Below are 24,398 nucleotides of genomic sequence, written 5' to 3' on the forward strand. Positions count from 1 at the left end.
GTTTCTACGGCGGGACGGGCGCGCGGGTCGTACGCAAACCGTAGTATGGCCCTTCGTCGTCGTCGTCGTCGTTGTCGCCGCCGCCGCCGTCGTAGTCATCGTCGTAGCCGTAAGGGCCGCCCTTGCCGTCGCTCTAACAACGCGGTGCATTATACGCACGTCGTCCCGTTTCTCCCAGCCGTCTGTCCCTCACACCTCCCGTCACTGGAATCCCGTCCGCTTCACCCCGCCCACCGCTGCCGATCCGCCGATGTTTTCACGGTAGTAAGTCCACACGCGCGTGTGTATACACACCGACCTCCCTGCCGCCGGTCCGTAGGTTGTTCGCGTCCCACTTGCCCCGCTGCCGCCACTGGCGTCGCGCCCTCGGTCGTCGGCCGGCGCCGCGACGCCTCGGCCGCCACCGACGCCGCCGCCGCCGCCGCGCTGTCGTGTTCGCCGGTCGACGGGCAGCAGTACGATCATCGCGTTGACGACCACGAGACCGTCACGTCCTCGGCTCGGTCGCGCCCGTCCGTCCGTCTAACCGGCTCGTGTGTCCATCGCAGCGAAGCACGCGTGTCCGCGAACGGCAATCGGTCCCCGCGGTCGTCGAACGACTCGTCCGCCTCGCCGCATCTTCGTTCCCGTCGTCAAACACGTCCGTCATCCAGTCGCGTAATTTTCGCCGTGATCGATTCGCCCGACGTAACCGCCACGGGTATCACCATCGTACCGGTAGAAACCGGGAGGCAAGGCGGCACGGTGACCGTTCGGCCGACGACGGTAATATTACCCCGCGAATGACGACACTTCCGGTTCATCTGGTAACGACGGTACCGTTTCGGGCCTGTTTTGCCGTACCACAACACACGTGAGTATACAACATCCGAGACCTTCGTAATGTATAACCGTTGCGGGGGATTAGCGGTTTTTCGTTTTTGTTTTTTTTTTTTTCCCCCTTCCCGTTCGGTTTTTTCGCCGATCATTAGCGCGGCTTTTCCCGCCATTATTCGCACGCAACGTGCCCGCGCCCAATCCGCGCGGCCGGTCGCTCAACCACGCGCTTCTCGAGTCGGTCCGTAACGACATTCCCAAGTACGCGCCTGCGGGAAACGTGCGCCGTTGTCCGTTACACGCCTAACGGCCAGTGCCGAAGTCCAACCGTAAAAACGGGGCAGGTCCTTTCCGTCGAACGATTATGAAAAATAAGAGACTGATCGATTTACTTAATCGCGTGCTCGTGCAGGGGTTTTTTACGTTTCGCTCAGGATTACAACGCGCCGGAACGAACGGACGATCGTTACGTTTTAAAATTATTTTTTCTCACAACCACATCGCAACCGCATTGCATTATCAACAATCAACCATGACGAATCATGAAATATTGTTTTAAGTCGTCAAATAAACTTATGAATCTCCCTCTGAGGCACCTTAAAAAATGCTCAGCCTCGAAACCGAGACGAACTGCACCCTCTGCCCCATTGCTAATTTTGACATTGCGTACACCTACCTATTACAGTCCACCCCGATGATAACAACAATAATTGCAACTATAAATGCCCGGTTACGTTATTTGTTGTCTTAACAATTTGCAGGTAACGCAGATAAAAAATAATCTACCAAGCACGCATTCGCAACGTGAATAATTGCAATAAAAATTATAAAATGTATACATAAACATTGCCGGCCGTTGGATAAAAACTTATTGACCGGCGGTTCTAACGGTATTACATTATGTTCCAATCGATGTTTTTGATATTTTTAGCATTTTAATATTGTCAAATATCTATTGTTTAAATGCGTGTTGTTCGTTTCAAACTAACGAACGCAACAATGGTTTGCCGTAACTTAACATACACCGATTATATCAATAAGTTTATTTATACGGTATAATGCGTTATCCAAACACTATTCCGGTGCATAGTTTTTATTTTATATTATTAGAATTAGTAACGGTGCGTATTACGTAATAGAAAAATGGTAATTCCCTCCTCCTTGTTTTTTCAACGCTTTTCCATTAGGTATTAAACAAATAAGCTCAGGAATAGAAAGTTTCGTGCTACTTTATGCTGCTTCTTTTTTCCAGCCAAGGCATTGAATATTATATAGTTATTGAAATCGTGTTCCCGAAAGCGTATAGAGGGTGGCCACAATGAATTGTGGAGATATAGAACGAAAATTAAATGTGATTCTCAGAGTACGACAAATCGGATAAATAAAATTAATTAACTACATAAAAAATTACAATACTCATACATAATGTTATAATGTCTGTTGATACTAGTGGCGTAAAATTTAGGTCTGGGAGTAGATATTTCAACAGCCCCTTCCTCATTCAGGTTAAACTTACTAAATTTATTTTATAATTTATTTATTTTTTTTAAATATTTCATATTATATTGTAACACGTCTTATCATAACGTTATAATTTAATTAATAAATAGATTAAAGTTATTAATTTGAAACTTCATTTATACATATAAAATAATCAGTATAAAAATTTGTAACATTTCAAAAAAAGGAAAGATCTTTTTCTCGGCTAATATCGATCGCTAAAGTAAAAATCATAATTTCTAGCGAACGAGTTTCTCCAAAAATCTCTTTTTCTATTAATATTAATAGGCGCAGTTGAAATTAGTACTGAAATTTGTGGTATAAATTACATGGCATTATTGATGCAAATTATTTACGATTTGGTTGTAAAAAAAAATGTTCAGTTTCTAGGAGGCATTTTTCTATAAGCTACTTACTTATTCGTCCAAATACATATATATATCGTGTTTATATTATTTTTCTTATTTGGGCGTAGATATTACGTCGACAAACTTTATTACAATAAATATTATACAGGCAATCACTTAACAATTGGTCTGCTAATAAAAATATTCTACGAATAAAAATCGACGTTTGTGACGATTAAAGTAATTTAGTTTTCATCGTAGTGTACGTATGAACATAATATTGAGTATAATTTCTATCTTCACATGTTATAGTATTTTTGAATTATATAAAATTCAAAAAAATATGAATATTAAGCATTTTCATTACTAAAAAATGTATAGACATAATGTTATCATTACATTGCACAATCATAAATTATATTTTGGCAAGTATTAATAAATTAACTAATGTTATATATGGATATTTTATCGTAAATATTAAATATCAGTTAAGGTTAATCCATAGCTACCATTTTCATTTTTATACTTTTTAAATAAGTGAAAAAGAAAATCTGAGGTTTAAATGCTCAATGAAAAATGCACATTAATGTTAAAATTAAAAGAACGTGATAGATGAGTGATCGTACTGTAGTAAGGTTTTGCTGATAGATTCTTAGAAATTTGTATAAAAGGTAATTTCGTATAAATAATAACTTAATAATTAGAGAATTTTACTTTTGGCTATAACGATTTAGAAAATAATAATAAAAAATAAAAAAAAGACAGTGTAATTTTGGTATTTGAAAGGAAAAAAATGTCATGAAAAATATTTTTATTAGATTATAAACATGATATAAGTTTGTTGTGTGTTCAATTTTTGTATATTTATGATATTCTATTTTAAGATTTATTTTATTAAATACATATAATCAAGATTAATTTAATTACGTTTTTAAAGTAATTGGATTATAAATACTGGTTAATTAATCATACATGATTACTCAATTTTCTAAATATGAAAATTTGGTTGATTGTGTTAAATTTCCTCCGTTGCAAAACGAATAACATGTATTCAATAATAGTAATGTATTTACGCGTAGCACACAATGCATATATTATTTAAGTTTTGCATATTATGATCAAGCTTATAGATATAACAAGTATAAAACTTCTGAGAGCATATTATTATATCCTACAAACATTTATATGTTTGAACTACAATGTAATGCTGAAGACAATTCATGATAATAATGTTCTCGATCTGTTAATAGTTTAAATTATTTGATAGTTAATTATAAAACAAAAAAAAATTGATTTATGTGAAATTTTATTTTGGTTTTCTCATAAATAATAATTTATTAATTTACTCATAAATTCATAAAATATATACCTGGAATAATGCATGATATTATGAGTTTATAACTTTTTGCTCCTAATGAATGAAAATAGGAATTTACAAAAAACGATGTTTAAATTCAAAAGAAAAAAAAACTCAAAACAATCACATTTAAAAAATATTAATTCTTATTTGCAATTCAATTAATGATTTCCATCAAATGTTTATCATATTAGATTTTATGTAATGGAATTACATTGGTTTTATCATGATGTGTTTTTTTTATCTCTGTACACACGAATTCGACCAAAAAAAATTTTTCCAATCATCACCAAATACAAATTTATAGATAAGAAATGAGTTCTAGTTAGTACGTTGGAAAAGGAGTCATTTTAAAAATCTTCCAACAGTCTTATTAATAACAGCCAAAAAATTTTCTACAATAAATGATATAAAAACCGCATGCTAGTTTTCGACAAAATCCAATTATTATTTTTATCTAAACTCAATAAATAATTACTGTAGATACTTAACATTTTCATTGAAAGCTTATATTATCATTTGAAGTATAATGTTTAGATATTGAGCAAAACATTTTTTTGAAAAAACATGAAATTTTTATCTACAGAAAGTTGAAATTCTCATGTTTTTTTAATTTTTTTTTTAAGGCTTGAAAATTGAAAAAAATAATTTTATTATAAATTTCTTAAAAAAATAAAATAATTGAAAATCACAAAAATATTTCATAAATGTAATATTATTTTCATAGAAACAGTATAAATTAAACGATATTAGTTACTTAGTTGTTATATGGTATTATATAAATATTAAACATAGCAACTTATTATTTATCGAGTTTTTTTTTAAATTTTAATGAAATTTCATTACTTAGAACTATTTTAATAGAATTTTTTATTTAAAGGTATTTGAAATTTTTGATTTTTCCAAAATTTTAGATGACTTTTTTTGCGAACGTTAAAATATTAAAAGTGCAACTTATCTTATTAGGAAAAATAGTTCTTTTACTACATTTTTTTTTAAACTGATCCACTCAACCTCTTTTATTTAGAATCACGTATTCAAGTTATATTGGTTTAAGCTTAAAAGACCAATATAAAAATATTATTCACCAGTCCCCATATCTTACCCAACCTAGAGGATTCACCCCTTTTTATTTAATAATATAGGTTTTTTAAACAATAATTATGTTTAAATGTATGCATAATTTATGGAATATGAATAAACATTTTATATAAAGAGTAAAATTATAATATTAAGTGACATAGTGTTTAATCTCAATTATATGTAATCCATTTTATATTTAACTACTTTATATATATATATACATATATATCAATAGTAAGTGTATTTTTTACATTGAAATCGTATTAATTTAATTAAAACTATTAAAATTAAATTAAATTAAAGTAAAATATCTTGTAAATAAAAAAAAATAAAAATATTCTTAATTTTCATTGAATGTTAGTTTGTATCATTAATGTTATTATAAAAATACGTGTGCCTATAAATATTTATCTAGAAATTACTAATTTAAAGTGGTGAGTAATGGTATTACTCTACTATTTTAAATAAATAAATGTGTTCTTAGAAGTCACTTTGCGTATGTCACATTTATATCATATTATATACACTTTTATATACCAGAAAAAATCTTACCTGTGTAATATAATTATTTTGGCTTTATTTTTTATATGTAATTTTATAATATGGGACTTTTTTTGTAGAAGTTTGTTCAACTAACTTCAACATGAAACGATTAGGTCCTTCGACTCATATGGTTATATATATATATATAAACCATCTTTAGATGAATTCTACCTTATTTTCTCAAAATAGTTTTTTCAAATTTATTTGAAATTGTTTTTTTCCGTGTATCTTAGCTTTTTTATTTTTCACATGGTAAACAAGTTTACACGATTTTTTCGGATCAAAAAATGTTGACAATTTATATCTGCTTGGTTGTACTCATGAATGTATCTAAAGTACTATTTCTTTTTGTTATCAATGTATTCAACACAATATTCCTGAACGTGTTTGTAGTTTTTTGTAACTAATATATTACGTTTTTGGTATATAGAAAAAAAAAAATATTATAACAGAAGAAAAATAAATAAATTAGTTAAAAAAATGGCCATTACAAAATAATATTTAAATTCTCAAGGACATAAATCTCATTGTTTGACATTTGGAAAATTTAAATATAGGATATATTATAGTAGTATATTTTATAATTTAAATAAAAATATAATCATTGATCAAGATTACAAACCAAATTCTGTATAATATAGTAAATATCTTAGAATAAATTATATATACTGTTAGAGTGAATGTTTTATCTTATATGTTGAAAAGGTAATTTTATTAAAACAATTAAAATGTTTTTAAGTAAACGTATTTTAAATTTAAATAGCCTTTTATAATTTATTTATACATTTTTCAATAAACGTTAAATAATGAATACGTAATAAATAATAATAATAATAAACTCTTAATGTAAATAATGGACATTTAAAAATATAATTATTATAAGTAACTTATTTATCATTTATTTGTATTAACAATGTTTATAGAATAGATGGACTAGATTACATGCTATTCTAATATAATAATTACTATCTCTATGAATAAAAAGAGGGAGTTGTATGTAACAGTGATGGGCCTTAATGGCCTATAAATGCTGAAGATGAAGAAGATCTCTATGTTCATTGGCACAATAACCGGATGTGTTGCATGTGTCAAATTCTCAGGCCCGTAGCCTTAGCCTATATTAGGTCCCAATAATAATATTTGAAAAGCAAAAAAATAAAACCATTTTAATAATAATTATTAATGAAGATTGAACAATAATTGATTGATTTAGTTTTGTACATATTATCGTACATTAACGTTTCTTTTAGGGCCTGTATAATCGGAATTCAAAATAGTTTAATAAAAATTGATTAAAGGTACGGTTTCCCTGCAGAGTCCGGATGCGGGGGATGGCATTCATTTTATTTATACACGGGCTTAAGTTTGTGTAGTTACGGAACTGGAATGGATTCTTCATTTCTGTTATAGCCATGAAAAAACTTCAACAGCAATGGATCTAAAATTTCACAACACATAATATAGTAGTACTACTACAGATGTATAAATATATAAATTTCACGGTTAGGTAAATTACTGGTAAATTTATCAATTATTTTCCTACAGGTAGATATTTTTTTTATCGAAAAGCATGTCACACTTTAAATTAAACGTTTTAAAGAGATGAATAGCATATAAATGGAATTGAATAGTTCATATTATAAAACTTAAAATGTTAAATGCTCAACATGCCTACTACAACTATTGATGGTGTATACATATATAACATTTCATATTATCAATTACTATCGCTAATTTAATTAATTAATTAAATTTTATTTAACATGATTGTGGATATAATATATAATATTTATTTACAACCATGCTTTTAATAAATTTGATTATATTGACATTGCGGTTTATGAACCAGTTTATTACCACGGCTGTAGATATTAGTCACTATCATACTATATCAACCTTGGATAGTATCTATGAATCTATGTTATATACAAATTATATTCATTTAATTATAATTATTTAATCATAATAAATTTATAATAAAATGAACACTCTACTATTCAGTAAATAATAAAAATAAACGTTAACATAGTTATAAGTTCATAAAAAAGAGAAAGCGAGATGTTTCAAGGGGTTTCCCTATGATGACTTTACAAAAATTATCAAAATTTACCAAATTTATAGAATTTACGGTTAAATGTATGTTAATTGTCCTTGTTAAATTAAAAAAAAAAAAAAATTACGTACATTTTACATCTCTATTTATTACATTCTTGATTTCAACTTTAAATTATTTTAATCGGTCTTAAAGAACAACAACAATTTCTAAATCGGTGAAAATATATAATAGAAGGAAAACTTAATATATAGATTTTTCACAACCTTGGTAAATGAATGTATTAGTCGCATTACCAATGTAAACATTATTTAAAATCGAACGAAGATCAAGTAGTTGATTATTATTGATTGTTTTGATTATTTGAGTAGTTTTTATTAAAAACAAAAATAAAATTTTAATCAATACGGCAACAAAATGTCACAAGCAGCTGAAAGTACTAAAAAATTATCTTATGGAGTTTTAACTAGACAAACATGTCGATTAAATTTAAAAAATGTAATGTTGAAATAAATTTGTTACTATAATTTGCATTTGAATTCAATAGTAAGTAGAATATTTTGTGAAGTAAAATAAGATTTTTCGCTACATTTGAAGACTTATTTTGTCTGTAATTTTCAATACCCTAATTTAAAAAAAAAAAAAAACTATGTTTTAAACTGTGTGTAAAATTGGTAACTTAAAATTTCTTTTCAACTTATGTTCAAATTTAATTTTCATTTTCGTAGGTTAATTTTGTGGGTTTTTAGGAATATAAAATATATTTCTTTTATTCCATATAATTAATCAGAGTTTATACATTTTCCTACTTCAAGTGGATAAACTTGCATACTCTAATGCACGAGTATACTATTTATATCAAATTTATCTTTAACATGGGTTTTCTATTCGTTTCATGATTATCTATTTTTGTTCTAATCATAGTCATATACTGTGCAGATATAAGATATCAAGTAATTTATTAGTGTTTATAATTAGAATATGTACATAGTGCAAGCTATTATCAATTTAAACAATGATAAATTAAACCACTTACGGATAATGAAACGATTTTTATTTTAATAAATTTTGTTTGAAAATCTTAAATATTCGTATCAATAACTAAACAAATTAATTAAAAATGAAATTTTAATAATAAATTAAGATTATGTTATCATAACATATAGGTATACCATAAATCTTGTTATCATATAATAAATTAACATGTATTGCAATAGAATGCAATTATTTTTTCATTTTGAATAATTTGATAGATATCTAGGTATTCAAAAATATAATTTGCACTGTTAGAATAAAATAATAAAAAGGTTTTTGATGAACTGATAATTGAAAAATAAAGAAATAGAGGTCATCCGGAACATTTAACACGTTGAGTGCCGCCGCTAATACTTAGTAGTCATCAAAATGCTACACTTATTTTTATAGGTGTACTAATACTAATATTCACTCGGTTGCTGACATAGAATTTTGATTTTTAATTTTTACGGTTTTTCGATAGAATCTTGTGATTTTTACGATATATATTTTATTTGGTTTTTATATGGTTATTTCGCGGTTGGTAATAACGATAGTTGCGTATTGTTGCTACTACTGATAATATAATATTGTAACTGATATTCTAATTAATAATTAGTGATTTTCCGAGAAAAAAAATAATTATTAAAATTTAATTTATATTATGTGTACTGTATATAGCGTATATTTGTTGAAGTATCGAATGTTCAGTTTTAATTATTTCTGAATCAATCTGATTTGTATAAGTGAGATTTTGTTTTAAAATGTTAGGGTAGTTTTACATGTAATTTCTAACTTTATAATATTATGATTGATGAAAACGTATACTTAAAAAAATTTATAATTCATTATAATACGCTCTGTGTTTAGTTCTATATTACATGAAACTTTTTCGTCAATATCAAAATACGGTATTCTTATAGTTTTGAGATTTATTTTTAAATTATCCAATGCGTAAGCGTAAGAGTAACACATGAATGATATAGAATAAAGTGATGATAATTATTTTCAAAAATATTGATATTAATTTTATATTATTGGGAAAATATGAAAATAAGTAAAGAAACCTGCTAAGCCTTAAGATTGTATGTAATATTCAAAGAACAATTGATTATTTAGGAATGAATATTTATGTTTTTTAAATTAGAATTTTTTTTAATCATAGTTTGGTTGAGTTAATAATAAAATTATATAAATATAAACGTTAGTATTCTATTGAAAATGTATCCACATTAAGAATTTGACTGATTTTTTTTTATGTTTGGTTATACTAATCTAAGAAATAAAATTTAACATATTTATATATCATACAAATATTTACTTCATTTTACGAAAATTGGACTGTTTTAGCAATTTTAGCTATTGTCTTACTTTTTTTTTTGTTCTATTATCCATTAAAATACAACATAACTTTTACTATGAATATACTATAACATGTTTTCGTAAAATAATGATTTTAATAAATAATAATTGATTGGCTAGTTTAATTTTATGTTGTGTGCGTCTATGTAGTGAAATTGCATATACAAAGTGCCCTGTTATAATTATACATGGCCCGAGTATCATGGTGGGATACACATTTATGCATATCATTTCGCAAATGGATACGTAGCAGAGGTTATTTATATTACATTTTTTTTTTCATTGTTTACCCTAATTCCGTCTGAACTGTAATCACCCGGTATGCCTAAGTATACCCTGAAGTTTACTAGATAATGTAGTTCGTTTATTTTTTTTTTTTTTTTTTTTGTATAATTTATAATGTTGTTACGAATGCGATGCGTTCGAAATAATAATTGTATATTTATGGTGCAGTGATTATGTGAGCTATATAATCATATAATATTATAATGAACATATACATTAATATATATATGTAAACATTCTACTTTATTATATTGATTTTTATTGTATCAATCAATTCATATTTAATGTATTAAAATACAAACCATACTGATGAAGATTTTGAATAAAAGTATATATATACTATTATTATAGGTCTTAAATTAGAATAAATGTTTTTTCGTGCGATATTAATATTCACAGCATGGAATGTAGTTCTTTTATATGACCAACGTTACAGTAAAAAAAAACTATTTTGTTTTTATTAAAATAAATAATTTATATAATTTGTTTAACATTTTATATAGTTTTTATCTTAACAAATTTTAGGTTGAAAAATAAAGGAACAGAAATATTTGTCAACACTATATTATTGTTATTTACTCGTAGTATGTTTTATTTTAAATGAGTAAGTAATAACTTTAAATTTAAATAATAAATGTACCTACTGTTCATTAGCTTAATAATATAACTAACATATTATGTAAATAAATGCTATATAATATATTATATATAGCGCAAATTATATTTATATCTGTGTTTATGTATAGTTATAGTAAACTGATACGAGGGGGAGTTAGTTTTGTTCAATCGATATGCATATTTCTCACTGAGCTAACACATAAACCATTTATAATGTAAATTTATGAATGCGGAATTTGAATTATATTTTTATGTTACGCATTCAGCATATTATACACCGTAAGTGATTATCTTATTTTAGGACTTTATAAATAAATTACCAAAAGTTGTGATTAAATTACAAACGTTGCAAATAATTATACTTAATGGTATTTGATCAATATAATTACAAGAGCATTTTAAACGTTTAAAGTGAACATATCTATTTATATAATTTCAATCACTTACTAAACACAACGAGAACATGCTGTAATTGCCATAGCACAAAATATACAACCACATGTTTCATAATTATATTAAGTCATTTAATTGTTTTAAACGTATCACTGGAGATCCGTAAAATTTACATTTAAATTATTCTATTTAGTATTTATTTACATATTTATTCATGGGTAATGCGATTTTTGGGAAACTTTCAGTATTATTTAAGTTTAATTTTAAATCAAATCAGTTACTTGTAATTAAATTCATGATTTTTGTTACCATGTTACAGAAAATAATAAATATTTAAATTATATTTATAATGTTTTATTGGGCTTATATTTTTATAGTCAGAATAAAATTTTTTATTTGCAAATGTTGGATGTGTACGCGTTCGTTGTAGATCTTAATTTGATCCGAAGTTCATGGTTTTACTGAACATTGCATTATTTCAATTTTATACTTGAGCACGGTGTATAATTTGTATATACGTCCTGTATACTATTAATAATAGCTGGACGAGGGTAGAGGAAGTTTTCCTGGCCTGGCCCATTATGTGCTAATGATCATCTTATTGCGGACTTAGTATTGGGTTACTATTTTATTTAGACCAAGACCGCAAATACACTTAAAAAGTGTATCGTAAAATTTAAGTTATAATATATTCTTAAGCGTGTATACCTTTTACGTAGCATAATCGTATGAATATATCATACAGTAATTAATAACAATAAATCAATTTAAAATTTACATTGATTTTAATTGTTTTCTTATAAAAATTGATAGTTTTTGTGGAATTTATCGTGTATAAAATATTATTGTTAAATTTTGATTTATCAAATACATTTGTTCTACAGATTTTTAGATATGTAATTTCGATTGTTAAAAAAAAAAATCGATGAATTTCGAGATTTTTAAACGTATATTCTATCATAATTATACTAAAAATAATTAAAAAATTCTAGAAATGAATCAATATTATTAATTTAAATATTATTAATCTAAAATATATTTTTCATCTTATTTACTCATGAAAAATGAACAGTTAAAATATAAAAACGATAATATTGACTTAGAATACATTAAGCTTTTAACATTGTAGATCATTATATAATTTTCAAGTATAAGATTTATTGTATTATTATTCGAAATAGTTTTCATTAATGTCCACGGTAATCAATAATAAATTATATGGTACAAAGATATTATCATTGTTGAACACATGATTTAATTAATATTACAATTACACTGTATGGGTTTAATGTTATTAATCGAATTCGTATATTTCAATAATAATATAAGAAAATAAACAATAAATAAATAATATTTCTCTTAATCGATGATTAAAGCCATTATGATAATAGAAACTAAGTAACTATAGTATTAAATAATTATATGAAAGATTACGTATATTACAGTGGAATTAAAAATCTTTACATTTATAGATATGTAAGTGTATTTAACTAATATGTTTTTTTGTTGTTAATAATAATACAAACTATATAAAAAAAAAAAATCGTATTATACTCGTATGTTTACAGTGTGTTCACTCTGAGAGGTATCACTAAATATTTTAGTTGGATGACCGTGTATTTAAATGGGGGTTTCGGGAAATGAAAGAAAGTACCAAAGTACACAATTTCAGATAAATTTCAAATTTTTGACCCTGTCGGTACGTACATGTGCAATAAAACTTATTTTTGTTTAAACGGCAGCTTTATATTTTTTTTACATATTCGGATATATTATTTTTTTAAAATTATTTTAGTATAAAAGATTTTTTATAACTACAAAATTGGCAAAGTTATAGTATGTTGAAATTTAAATTTACGAATGATTTGTTTTTGATTTATATATTGTTATATACCTGTTTGAACACAGTTAAGATAAAAACTAACATTTTTTTTATTGTAATTTACACTAATTTTTACCATTTATTCTTCTAAAATAAATTAGCTAATTGAAGGTAATGAAAATTATAATTATATCTTATTAATTTACAGATATTTAACAATATAAGAACTATTATTTGGATTATCAAGTTTTACGTATTATTTATTTAATTGCGTATAGTAAAGTTTTGCGTATTTGCGCGTATTATGTGCGTACCAACAAGTTCAAAAATTTGAATTTTTTTTGAAGTTGTGTATTTTGGTACTCCCTTTAATTACCCGAAAACCCTATTTGAATACAAGGTCACACAGCTGAAATATTTAGTGGTACTTCTTAGCGTGAACTCACTGTATATTATAAAAAATGAACCATTTATGTCTAGGGAAGAATATATTTTCCTAGTTTATTTGTAATTAAAATATACAATTTATGTTTAGCAAAATAAATGGTAAATATTTATTTTAAAAGGACATAGAATTTAATTTACCTTCAAATAAATTATTTTTTATTTGTTAATGTATTTTATATTGAGTTTATTCGTTTGATAAATCACAAAGATTGCAATTAAATATTATTTAACCATTAAATCCACGTAAATTTCAAAACTCAGGTTGGAATAGTAATTATATATTATAAATATTATTCTAGATGCACAAGATAACTAGATAATGATAACTCTTAAAGTAGGTCAATAGTAGTGGTTGTATCTATAAGTAATATAAATATTACATTTATGACAGTAGGAAAGTAATAATAAAATGCACATTATAATATGGTGACGAAGCACGGATAATTAGTTGTAAATCCTGTATAATTTTCCTTAATGGGAATGATCTAAAAAAATGTACTTTCCTATCAAAAATAATCAATAAAATAATCTGTATTATAATTTTAATAATTTTCTTTTTATGTCTATAGATATATTTAGTTAAATTATAAGCATAACGAAATAGCAAATAAGGGAATACAGTAACATAACAAAAAAAAAAAAAAAAAAAAAAGCAATTAAAAATAAATTGACGTTGAGAAATTAGAACAATTAAAATAAAAATATATATATCCAACTCAATGATTGTCATTTAAAGCAGGGTCATCTTACCTGATAATCCTGTCTGACATTTAAAAATATGTTGGTAGAGAGATAGATTGAAACTTGACATTTAAATATTAAATATTAAATTCATGAGGATTCTGTCACTGGATAGCCTCCCTCCTCAAAATTAAGCATGTCATCTAAATATTGTTCTTTATTTATTTAATTATGCTTATTGTACAAATTCTACAGTTTATAATATTATTTTTTTTTAATTCAATATACTTGTATATGTATAACGTAAAATTATCCAACCTACGTAATTATGTGTAACGTTAAATAACCTGACAAATGATCATAATAAGAATTATATTAATGATAAATATAATAATAATAATAATAATAACAACAAAAACAACAAAATATGTTAAAATACACTTAGGGTTTCATTCCCCAGACGTATCATTCACCGGATAGGGTGGTTTTGATCATAATTATTACTGTGAAACGGATCAAAAAAATTAAATTAATTTGAGTGGTACGAGATGGAACTTAAAAATGTATTTGGAAAAGGAAGAGAGAGCATCAATACATCCGTCAATTAGTTTATTCAATAACATCGAATAGTCTTCCATTCCCCTATATTCTGGAGAAGTAAGCTTGAGCTTTTCCATTACTGGAGTGAAACCATGAAGAGTGTAGAGAATTTTTAAGATGATTTTAATTATTTACGTGTGTTATCCATTTCGAATTTGACATTGAAATATCATCATGCCAACTTTGGTCGATAGTATAAATGGTCAAGTCACTTACTAAGTCACAATTTATAATATTCCATAAAATACATTGCAAAAATTAAGACAAAATCTTATTCGTAATGTTTTTAATTTTTAATTTTTTTAATATTATCATAATTTTGCTGAGAATATTGGACAAGAGGTCTTAAATCATGAAATAGTTCAATTTAACAAATAATAATTTTAAATTATAATTAATACTAAGATTATAATATTGATATGTACACAATGTCAATCGTTATGTAGAATGTTTCTTAAATTTATGAACTACCATCTATCTAGAGATACGAAGGGTGATTCATGACACGAATTTAGTTTCCAACTTACTTGACGTTATTAATACGATAATAAATATTAACTTGATCACCTACGATTGGTTTATACTGTTTCCATTTTTATTACCGTAATAATTTACTTATAATTACTTTACTTTATAGTTATTTCATTTCCATGGGACTATATTTTTCCAATATATACATATAAATATAATAACTTTGTAAATATTTTATTTAGAATTTATAACATACAGGTTTTACTGCAAAGTGTTTTCAATCTTTGAATAGCAAAATCTTTGGAAAAAAGTGTTTAAGCACGTAGTTGTTTAAATGTTTATTTTTGTTTTCGTATCATGTTGTAGTTTATCATAAATTCGTCTATCAAGTCTTAATATTTTTATTTATATAGTTAATGCCATAAATATGGCTTTAAACATAATGATAGGTCTTTGATGATATTTAAAGAATAATAAAAATAATTACTTAGGGAAAAATTACGTTTTCAAATAAATATTGTACTTCGAATAATTAAAGTAATTCTTACCTTCTGGTTATTATAAAATAATACTATAACTGCTTGTTTTTTAAATTTAATTAAATATAAGTAGTAGGTCATCGATATTGTGATTTAAAAAAATTATTATGCGAAAATATGCGTTTTCAAAGTTTAGTCTACAGAGTAGCTAATAATACATTTACATCATGCCATATATTATGATATTGCCTGATATTCAATATAAATACTTACGTATTCATAAAAAAAAAAAAAATCCATGTATTCAATATTGATTGTGTATATTATAATATAGAAGGTGTTCATTTTTAATTTCTCAGGCATTATGTTTCATCGGGAGAAGAGAAGTGATGAGCTGGTTTGTAGTAGCTCTCTCGAAAAACGCCGTAAGTGCACTTCTATCTTTATGCGACATCGTACCCAGCTTACTCTTTAGATAAATTACTCTGAATTCGGAACAAATAAATCTTATTGTGTTACATCATCCTAGAAATACATTTGAACGCGTAACGTACAAATATAGGGTATGATAAATTTTCGGCAAAAATGAAAAAAAAAAAAAAAACCGAACAGTTGATTTAGTTATATAGCTGCTTGCGATACTACCAACATTCACTTGGAACTCACTATTCTTTCCTCACGTTCTTTTTTCACGTGTAATTTCACTAAGTTGTTCTTTACACACAAGTCGGCTGTTGTTAAAAGCTTTTTACTGTCGCAAATACGATTTTTTTCGGTCGCTTCACATACATGACCACCTTTTATACGCACACACATCACGCATATACCTATAGCATGTCGTAAATTTCCTCCTTGAGGTGTTTATATAACGCGAACTTTACACGAAAAAATCATGTGTCCGCCTGCAAATAGGTACGTACATATAAAAATATACGTGCGTATTGTTCTACGAAAAAGAAAACATCGTTCGAACTTAGGTACGCACATCGCGATCATATATTATGTTTTAATAGATAACATAAAATATATTTCTGATATAATACGCACATTTGTCGATATAATAAATCTATTGGTGTTACTTTGCGGTGATGCCTACAACTTAAGATTTCTGTCTTATAATATATTTTACACATATGTTTATACATTTTTCAACTAAAAATGTATTTTTTTTTTCATAATACTAGAAAGCAATTATTCAGTTTAAAATTAGAATATGTCCCAAATGTGTTAAAAAACATTGGAAAAAAGTTTGAAATATCCGCGTGGAATATAACGTGTACTCGGTGTACATATTGTATGTTTCTTAAGAAGCGCACTATTAAACTTTATAAAAGTTATATAAATTCTCAGACATTTGTCAGATGTATAACTTTATGGATTTTTTAGTGGTCGAACAATAATACGGATGATAATATAAAAAATAAGAGCGTTCGTTGTCGAGTCGTATACGAGAGAACCGTATTGTAGCGGTACAGAGTTTGCACGCGACGACGATAATTAGAAATCGTGACTTTTCTTGGTAGTCCGATTCTGACTTCTCAACTCCACCCACAGTAGTATTTATATATGTAGAAGACATACGATGGTATTTTGTGGTTCACTCAAATGTTTCATGGGACCACTATTGATGAAAACGATTGTTCGTCACCAGATTGCTTTGTAATAAAAAGGGTGGCGAATGCAAGAGTGATGTTACATGAATGCTAGGGAAAAATATATACAATGTTATATCCTCTACAGCGAAAAACGTTCGTGGAAATGTATCGTATGCAAAGCGTATTCTAGAGTACGAATTAAAATAATTCAACGTCTGGCGTGCAAAACTTCTTGCGTGCAGAGATCGCGAAACGACATTTTTATGTCGCATACGATTTCAGAAAAAATAAATCACTATCTAAAGAAATTAGTTTCAAATTTTTTTTTGTATTAACAGAATCATTTTTACTCTTTAAAATACAACTAATCTCCAATGTAAGCTGTAAATAGATTAATGTCTTATATATACCTCCTGTTTAACAAGATTTTGTCACACTATTCAAAATGTTGGTGTTGGTTTGTAAGAATTTTACTCATTAGTGATAAATCAACTCGTATCGAATGCTAGATTTAGAAAAATTTAGTTTTTGGTAACTATTTATGTTGTCATATTTTATATTATTGCAACAAGTTTGGCAATACAGAAAGTATATTAATAGCGTATAGTTGTTCTTTTTTTAATTTTTACCTTGAAGCTAAAAATATAAAACATTATTTTATTTTATTAAATGAAACCTCGAAAATTACGACCATTGGCTGTAGTATGATAATGTCCAATTCAAGTTAAATAAGTTCCAATTGTTTGACTAAATTAGACTTAATAATAAAAGATAAAATGTGATATAAGTTATAGGAGTTAAAGGCCTCCATAAAGTGTTGGACACTTCAGCCCTTCGTCTCTCCTCTTCAAGTGCACGGGATTTGGATATAATGTGCTTCATTGGGAGAGGTAAGCAACAACTAAAATAAATAGGGAAGTATTTTATTTTCATCAGATACTGGTGTGTTAACGAATTTGCATTCTATTTATAGCAGTTTATTTATGTCTTGAAATGTTCCGTAGAAAGAGTCATGATTTCGACTTAGGATCAATATTAGGATAATAGAATACCCTAAACTATTTAGGTTGAAAATTTTATTTAACATTTTCTGACAATATCGTTTGATGTAGAAAGGTTTTATGCTCCTCAAAATGCACCTCTGTCACCTCAAGTGATTCTCAAAAGTATTATTATACTTATGTCACCTTATATTTGTATTTAATTTTACCAATTTAGTTTTGTTCTACAGGTCACTTTTCCAATTGACTTGATGAAAATCATGGAACTTGTGTTACCATTTCATCGATTACATTTTTTTTTTTTTTTTTAGTAACATTTCAAAATTATTTTATTTATATTATTTTTGACCAAGGTCCATCCATATATATAATATAAACATAAAATTAATCAAATAAAATCCCTATTATAATTTATAACAACGTAAAGTTCTATCCAGCAATGAATTTATTCTACAAAAACCAGTTGTTGATCGAATAAATGTGTCCTATTTTCGTTAATACGTCTATAATAGCCGTCATAGTTGCTAACTTAGTGTTTAATGAATCGACCCAATATCACCTTTAAATGTCTTAGCTATTTCGAATCGCATTCAACGTCAATCACAGTGCATAGTTTTCCGTAGTCAAGCAATATTATAACATTACTTATTCATTAAAAATGTTCAATAGCTGATTTTTAATACTATAATCCAATCCGATCGATCGTAAACAATTGACGGCGTATAGTTCACGGACAACAACAACAAAAGTAACAACGGTAACTGTAATAAAAATGAAATGCGGGATTTTGGTACGTATACAGGGGTTAAATCACCTTGCTTAGCAGTTTTTACGAACGCGGTGGACTCTTACTTTTCGCGCGTATTCGCTCTCGTATTATCGTCATTTATTTTCGTCGTCGGATAGATATTCCTAAACATGAAAACACATTTGAAGAAATCGCATTGATTTTAAAGTGAAAACTAAAGGGATATAAAAAAAAAAAAAGTTGACCAATACCTCCGCACGCTTATAAATGCGATACATTGACGACGATTTATAGTTAGCGATTTCCAAAGACTTTTAGCGGAACAACGAATAGCTATGGGAAAAATCCCATTGATCTTTCTTAAACGAAACACATAGTGTTGTAGCAATGTTTTTGCTTGAGACATTTTATTTTGTTTTCCGTATCCGTATTACAAATGCATACGTATTATAATATTATTTATAACGGACGGACACGAATTTATTCATGTTCATTCCGTTCGTAAAGTATAGTTTCACACCTATAGAATATTAATATACATATATGTATATAAGTAAGTAAATAAATGCACGCGTGGAAATTCAAATGGTATTTGTTATTGTGTTTTATTAAATGGATAATTTACTGACATACATAATTGAGTGTAAAAGACTGAACTGTTTATAATATGTAATTTATAATGTCGTTCTCGGGAATTATTATTCATAAAAAAATAAATAAATGCTGGTAAATGTTAATGATTAGGGCTCGGAATTTGTAGCAAATGCTTCTTTTGATAGGAGTGTGATAGATAGATAATTCATTTATAAAAATACGTTTTGAATCGTTTTGATTTCAATAAAGTGAACTTATATTTAAAAAATAAATAACATTTATAATGGCATTGCATTAAACATTAATGTAGAATAGTATAATTTAAATGATTAAGTTTATATGAAATCTGAATACATAGCCGTAAATTCCTTTTTTAATATTTAATATGTGTAATTTGTGTGAAATGTGTAATTTAAATAGTTTTTTTTTTTTTTTTTAATTATATTGAACAAATGTTTTTTTCTTCTATTTTTAATATGTAATTTAAATTTATTTACTAAAATTTAATTTAATACATTTTGTTTTAGCTTTTTTTAGCTACTTAAAATGTCTTTTTAAGGATTTAATTTGTTACAAAATCCAAGCTCTATTAATGATTTATCATGTATCATAAAAATTATTGAAATATTTATTTACTCCACTTCTGCTATTACTATAATAATTGCAGTATTATGAGAACAATTATTACAAAACAGGAAGATTATAATAATAATAATTTTACAGTGTTGTTTTTCAAAACAAAAAAAGACTGTGTATAATTAGAGTGGTTAATATGTAAGTTCGTGTACTGATTACTGTTGTTATTAGTCTGACTACTTTCTAGTAAATGTTCGTGTATTTTATATGTGAAGACTATGTTTGATGCAACATTAAGTTACATGTAACATATTTATTATATATATATATATTTATATTTATTTTATCATGTAACATTAAGTTACAAGTACGAGAATATTCGATAAGCTATTTTTCACCAAAGAAATAGAGAAATTAACCATGAATTAAATGTGACTTTGTATAATATTATTACTATACTCGTAATATATAAAGGTTTTATTAAAATTAAGATTCATACACATTATGAAGCTTAAAATTTTGATTAGAATTAAAATATCCAAATACACTTTTAATTATCTTTTATTGTTTTTTTTTTTTTTTTCGAGAAATAATTACTATTCAGTGATTATTGTGAAAATCTTACTGTAATTAGTGAACGATTAAAAATTATCGTTAAGAGTAAATAATGAATAAAAATTGACTTTATAGTTAATTTAATAAATAATTACTACTTAATAATTACAAATTTTGAAGTTTCTATCGATTTTCAAGGTTAACATATTTCTGTATGTTTGTTATTAATTTTACAAATGTAATCAATATTTATTACAGCCATGAAGTGTAGAAAAGCTTATATAAAAAGATTCTAATGTATTTTTTGTTTGTATAAAATACTTTTTTTGAATATGAACATGACATTTTCCAAATACCGTCTTATTAAAATTCACTTATCTAGATAGGAAATATATACATTTATTTCATTCCTTTATCTTTATTTATTTATTTTTTACTTAAAATATTTAACTAAATTATTTATCTATAATATTAGACATATTTAACTAAGATTAAATGATTTGTGATGACAAAATATATCTTATAACCTGTAAACTATTGAATCAGAATCCACAAATTTAAAGTCATAGGATAATCTATATTTTGTAGTCGACAATTTTCAAACCCTTATAGATATATTGAATTTTAGATATATTAGATATTATTATATTATTTTAGATATTTTAGATAACACATTAGCAAATCATGATAAACATGTTTACTTTGGTTCATTACATGATAATTAATACAGATTAAATAAGTTTTAGTATATGTACTCATTAAAGTATAGAATAAGAGTTTTTAATTATTCAAATATAAAAAATTAAAAAAACCCATATTATGATAATGAAAAATATTTGGTTGGAATAATATTTACTAATTATACAGTAAATATTTATCTAAATTTTAATTTATCATAATCAGAATATTATTATTTTTTACATTGTTTCTTCTAAAATCCAAAATACCAATTTAATCGTATGCCATTAAATTCAATATATAATATTAATACTTGTATTTGAAACTTAGATCAGGCAGTATAAAATTTGATCATTTTTTCAGAACCATGTTTACACCAGTAATCTTTATTGGCATTAATTTGATGGCAAACTGTCAATTTATTATAATTGTATTACAAAATAATAATTACTTGAAACTAACGACATGTGGAATTATAAACTATAAATTATACAATTATGGAATTAATTGAATATAATTAAAATACTTAAAACTTACAAAGACTTTACGGAAAAAAAAATCACAAATGAGGGGCAGAAATACTGATGATATATCATGGTTCAAAGCGTGATATTGAAATAAGTAACCAGAATCGTCTTTTTTGTTGAAAACGAAACAGTTTGAAAATCCATCGTGTTACTGTCCATCTAATAAGAGGTCAAAAGGCAGCAAAAATCATGTTTCACAGAACGAAGAACCCGCATAGAAAAATAACCGTACAGGCTATCTTTGGAAAATGAAAAATAGTGTTGAGCCAATTGAAACTTACTAGAGAGGAACAATAATGTTGAGCATCATAAAATCCAAAGTATTGCTCATAAATGTTTTTACCACGCGTGACTTTACCACTACTTTAAAGTTACTACAAAAATCAACTAACTTAAGTTAAAAACTGTTATTTGATCTTGTTTAATTTTTATTTAATTTCGTCCATCCACAAAAACATTTTTTTTTTTTTTTAACAACTCATTTCTCAAGTTCAATATTATCTTAATATGAATTAAAAACACAATTTTAAACAATGTTAGTTTATTAAGAAAAAAATGGTGTTATGGTTAGAATAATTTTTCTATAAACAATTCATGTAAAAATTATAAAATTCTAATAACTATTGAAATTGATTGAAATTTAAAATTAATAGAATGATATTTATGTAGTAAAAATATAAAATAGAATTATGTAATTTATATTTTTAACTTATTGATTTCTTCTGAAATATATTATTACTCTGTACGTATTTTACAAGTAATAAAGAAACGTTCGTTACTATTATATTTTTCTTTGCAAATTTTTACGCAACGTAAATTATAATAGGTTAAACTGCCTTGATTACAAGATGCTATAAATCGTATTAATTAAATGTGATATGAAAATATTATATTATGTTTGAAAATTTTCAGATCTTTGTACTTACAAAATAAATAGTCCTATACACTATCATGAAGGGGATACATTTAAGTAGTGTTAAGACTTATCTAGATAAAAATATTTTCATATATAAAAATATTATTATTATTATGTATTATTTTATCTAGGTAGGATTATTAACGTTTTCTATTTATTTATTTTAGATGAAAATTTAAGTTATGTACTGTTTATTGATCTAGATATAATTTTTATGTATAATATTTAAGAAAATAAATGTTAAAATTAATTGAGTGTTTGGGTAACTCAGAGATTTTACCGCAAACTGCAATATAAAAGCAAAAAAAAAAAAAAATTAAATTATGAACATTTTTAGCTCATATTAATATGATTGAAAAGGTACGTTTTCCTAAATTTCGACCAACGTTTATACTCTAATGAGTATGAACTAAATTTAGCTATTATTTAGCGCAAGTGTATATATTATATGTATTTGTGGGATTCATCACGAATAATCATACGTAATAATGATAATAATAATTTTTTAGGCAATGGATAACAATTAACAATCATTGCCGTCGTCATCTACTGTTTCTTGCTATAAAAATATTCTTGAAAAAAATTCTTTGGATTACGTACATCCGGTGAATTAAATTACACTACTCCATGTGGAGTAATTTTCTTTTCGATAATTTTATATTAATAAATATCGTAGTGTTTACTATATCAATTGCAATTGTAAATTATAGAACGCTTTTTGGTGGCTATGTCTTCCACTGACAAAAATGATTAAAAAAATACCATTTTGTTCTAAAATCATACAAAGCCAGATTAAATTATTTTCATTGTCATATACATTTTCTAAGTCACATAAACGTATATATTAAAATTTTCTTTCTAATAATTAAATTTTATAATTATTATTTCCTATTAAATATTCATCCTTATATATGAATAATAAATGGACTAATGACTTATAATTTTAATTTAAAACTGAGTAAATAATAATTTTAGTAACTAATGACTAAAATTATAGTTTTTAGTTTTTGAAAATAATACTGACTATTAAAAACTAAATAAGTAATAAATGTAATTTAAATTTAAATTCATATTTCACAATAACCTTTGAAGAAGTACTTACTATCATATACATATATACATTTTTATTCAATTTAATTTTTCATAATAATGGTCTTAAAGATCAAATCTGAAAGTCTAACAATATACAGTAGTTGGAAGTTTAAATCTAAATTTGAAATATTATATAAAAATATAATGAGAGAAATAATTATTACATTGATAATCTTATGGAGTAAAATAATATGGCAGATAATTTAATTAAAGTCTTAAATATAAATATTAATTAGGAAAGGAAA

At 26.2% G+C, this 24,398-nt stretch overlaps 1 protein-coding gene across 1 annotated transcript in view; it reads left to right on the plus strand.

Annotated features, from left to right (window-relative positions):
• Nucleotides 1–469: 469 nt before the first annotated feature.
• LOC112692919 (neurexin-1) overlaps nucleotides 470–24,398 on the plus strand; it is a gene marked incomplete in the record, with an annotated part of 248,142 nt that continues 224,213 nt past the window's right edge. The window contains 1 exon segment of the mRNA XM_025567743.1: nucleotides 470–853.

This window comes from Sipha flava, unplaced genomic scaffold (genome assembly GCF_003268045.1).
Source record: "Sipha flava isolate LNK unplaced genomic scaffold, YSA_version1 79_pilon_pilon, whole genome shotgun sequence".
NCBI lineage: Eukaryota > Metazoa > Arthropoda > Insecta > Hemiptera > Aphididae > Sipha > Sipha flava.